At 43.9% G+C, this 4,136-nt stretch overlaps 1 non-coding gene across 1 annotated transcript; it reads left to right on the top strand.

Moving 5' to 3' along the window:
• Positions 1-1,837: 1,837 nt before the first annotated feature.
• LOC121585198 lies at positions 1,838-1,966 on the top strand. The gene has a single exon (XR_006003816.1). It is a non-coding gene; the product is annotated as a small nucleolar RNA ACA64 (small nucleolar RNA).
• Positions 1,967-4,136: the final 2,170 nt, after the last annotated feature.

Here is a 4,136-nt window from a genome sequence, read left to right as displayed (position 1 = left end):
GCCACCTGGGCAGCTGATGAAACTGTGGGTTTGCACAACCAAAGAATTTCTACACAAACTGTCAGAAACAGTCTCAGAGAAGCTCATCTGCTTGCTTGTCGTCCTCACCAGGGTCTTGACCTGACTGCAGTTCGGCATCGTAACCGACTTCAATGGCCACTGGCACGCTAGAGAAATGTGTTCTTCACGGATTAATCCCAGTTTCAACTATACCGGCAGATGGCATCATGTGGGCGAGCGGTTTGCTGATGTCAATGTTGTGAACAGAGTGCCCCATGGTGGTGGTGGGTTTATGGTATGGGCAGGCATAAGCTACGGACAACGAACACTATTGCATTTTATCAATGGCAATTTGAATGCGCAGAGATACTGTGACAAGAACCTGAGGCCCACTGTCGTGCCATTCATCCGCCGCCATCACCTCATGTTTCAGCATGATAATGCATGGCCCAATGTCGCAAGGATCTGTACACAATTTCTGCAAGCTGAAAATGTCCCAGTTCTTCCATGGCCTGCATACTCCTGACATGTCACCCATTGAGCATGTTTGGGATGCTCTGGATCGACGTGTACGACAGCGTGTTCCAGTTCCCGCCAATATCCAGCAACTTCACACAGCCGTTGAAGAGGAGTGAGACAACATTCCACAGGCCACAATCAACAGCCTGATCAACTCTATGCGAAGGAGATGTGTCGCGCTGCATGAGGCAAATGGTGGTCACACCAGATACTGACTGGTTTCCTGAGCCACACCTCTACCTTTTTTTAAGGTATCTGTGACCAACAGATGCATATCTGTATTCCCAGTCATGTGAAATCCATAGATTAGGGCCTAATGAATTCATTTCAATTGACTGATTTCCTTATATGAACTGTAACTCAGTAAAATCTTTGGAATTGTTGCATGTTGCATTTATATTTTTGTTCAGTGTAATTCACATCCTAGCAGTCCTCATCAATCACGTTCCTCTTACAATATACACCCTGGCCATAATGTGTTGGCTTTCGGCTGTGAGAACAGCTTCACCACAGTGAGTAGGGCTAGGCTGTGATTTATGCTGATAAAGGCCTGGGAGTCATTAATGTTATCTGGAGAAGTGCTGCCAGCCTAGGCCAAAACCTCATCCCTTATCAGCCATGCGTTCTCTTTTCCCCGGGAAAGGAGGAGCACGGCCCTGGCCTGCACTCTCTCCCACATCCCCTGTAGTTCTGCAAGACTACAATGCAATTATACAGCTGGAACCGCTCACTGCTCAATATTCCCAAAATGGGATTTCACTTTGATGATGAATATTCCCATAGTTGTAGACCAGCATGAACCATACGTTTTCTGGTCAGAAATGTCTTCTGATCTCATGACAAATAATAATTGTGTAATTAGCTGGAAGTACAATTACACATGTACACAATGTTGCATAACTCATTGCTTGGTTAAAGTTGGGTGGAAATGATCATTATTTTTGGTATACAATTTAAGCTCTGAATGAATATGCGGTCTTTGACAAATGAGATGCTCCAAGGTTACACAAACAACCTCTTTGGCCCCTGTGAATGTCACATGTGAAGTGACCACAACTCCATATCATACTTATCTAAATTACATAGTGGATCATACAGAAGCTGCTGAAAGTGTGTGTGGCAGAAGAAGAGGGCGGGCCAGTCCCTGGGGAGGCCTGCCTCTCTTTACAGTTGTCTCTTATCCAAATGTTCTGGGTGGAGCAGCAGAGTGTGTTAAAATGGGGTCAGTGACTGCTCCTTTTACAACACAGAGCCTCTCATAATTCCCATAATATAAAGGCTTGCTACATTTCATTGTACTTTACATATAGAGTTTGGCACAGTCTGAAAATGACCTAGGGTTTATCAGTTGTCTGGGGTGAGATAACTGTGTTTACAGTATTGTGGTACGTTAAGCTTATTGCCTGCTCTATTGTGACAGTGTAATAAAAACCATGTGCTCACAATCACTGCAATAGAAGGACAATGGGAAGACAATGAAGAGTGTTAGTGGAGTAACAAGAAAATGGATGGAGTATTGTGTATTAGTAATAAAGTTCTAAATGTGTCTTCCCTCCACAGTGGTGCTCTCTCTGCTGGCCTGTCTGAGCTCCCCTGTCTGTGAGGTGAGGAGTGCAGCCACAGCCACCCTACAGACCCTGGCCCAGGTGGACATCTCTCCCTTTTACACCATCATCGACAGGCTGCTGAGGACCACCGCTCATCGCTGACCCCACTCACCGCAGACACACACCCACACAGTCCATAATTAATATACTATCATATATTGTCCATAATGTCTATACACACCATCATATACAGTGGGGAAAACAAGTATTTAGTCAGCCACCAATTGTGCAAGTTCTCCCACTTAAAAAGATGAGAGAGGCCTGTAATTTTCATCATAGGTACACGTCAACTATGACAGACAAATTGAGAAAAAAAATTCCAGAAAATCACATTGTAGGATTTTTAATGAATTTATTTGCAAATTATGGTGGAAAATAAGTATTTGGTCACCTACAAACAAGCAAGATTTCTGTCTCTCACAGACCTGTAACTTCTTCTTTAAGAGGCTCCTCTGTCCTCCACTCGTTACCTGTATTAATGGCACCTGTTTGAACTTGTTATCAGTATAAAAGACACCTGTCCACAACCTCAAACAGTCACACTCCAGACTCCACTATGGCCAAGACCAAAGAGCTGTCAAAGGACACCAGAAACAAAATTGTAGACCTGCACCAGGCTGGGAAGACTGAATCTGCAATAGGTAAGCAGCTTGGATTGAAGAAATCAACTGTGGGAGCAATTATTAGGAAATGGAAGACATACAAGACCACTGATAATCTCCCTCGATCTGGGGCTCCACGCAAGATCTCACCCTGTGGGGTCAAAATGATCACAAGAACGGTGAGCAAAAATCCCAGAACCACACGGGGGGACCTAGTGAATGACCTGCAGAGAGCTGGGACCAAAGTAACAAAGCCTACCATCAGTAACACACTATGCCACCAGGGACTCAAATCCTGCAGTGCAAGATGTGTCCCCCTGCTTAAGCCAGTACATGTGCAGGCCCGTCTGAAGTTTGCTAGAGTGCATTTGGATGATCCAGAAGAGGATTGGGAGAATGTCATATGGTCAGATGAAACCAAAATATAACTTTTTGGTAAAAACTCAACTCGTCGTGTTTGGAGGACAAATAATGCTGAGTTGCATCCAAAGAACACCATACCTACTGTGAAGCATGGGGGTGGAAACATCATGCTTTGGGGCTGTTATTCTGCAAAGGGACCAGGACGACTGATCCGTGTAAAGGAAAGAATGAATGGGGCCATGTATCGTGAGATTTTGAGTGAAAACCTCCTTCCATCAGCAAGGGCATTGAAGATGAAACGTCGCTGGGTCTTTCAGCATGACAATGATCCCAAACACACCGCCCGGGCAACGAAGGAGTGGCTTCGTAAGAAGCATTTCAAGGTCCTGGAGTGGCCTAGCCAGTCTCCAGATCTCAACCCCATAGAAAATCTTTGGAGGGGGTTGAAAGTCCGTGTTGCCCAGCGACAGCCCCAAAACATCACTGCTCTAGAGGAGATCTGCATGGAGGAATGGGCCAAAATACCAGCAACAGTGTGTGAAAACCTTGTGAAGACTTACAGAAAACATTTGACCTGTGTCATTGCCAACAATCGGTATATAACAAAGTATTGAGAAACTTTTATTGACCAAATACTTATTTTCCACCATAATTTGCAAATAAATTCATTAAAAATCCTACAATGTGATTTTCTGGATTTTTTTTTCTCATTTTGTCTGTCATAGTTGACGTGTACCTATGATGAAAATTACAGGCCTCTCCCATCTCTTTAAGTGGGAGAACTTGCACAATTGGTGGCTGACTAAATACTTTTTTCCCCCACTGTACATATATATTTATATTCCGGACTCTGACTCTACTCGTTCTAATATTTACATTTTTTGGATTTGCGTGTATTGTTCGGTAGCTATTACTGCACTGTTGGAGCTAGGAACATTAGCATTTAGCTACACCCGCGATAACTTCTGCAAAGTATGTGTACACAACCAATAACATTTTATTTGATTTTGACACACACACGTAAGAACAACCCATTAGTCACATA

Source organism: Coregonus clupeaformis, chromosome 1 (genome assembly GCF_020615455.1).
Source record: "Coregonus clupeaformis isolate EN_2021a chromosome 1, ASM2061545v1, whole genome shotgun sequence".
NCBI lineage: Eukaryota > Metazoa > Chordata > Actinopteri > Salmoniformes > Salmonidae > Coregonus > Coregonus clupeaformis.
The sequence above is the reverse complement of the archived record's forward strand: the minus strand, read 5'-3'. Positions and strand labels throughout refer to the sequence as shown.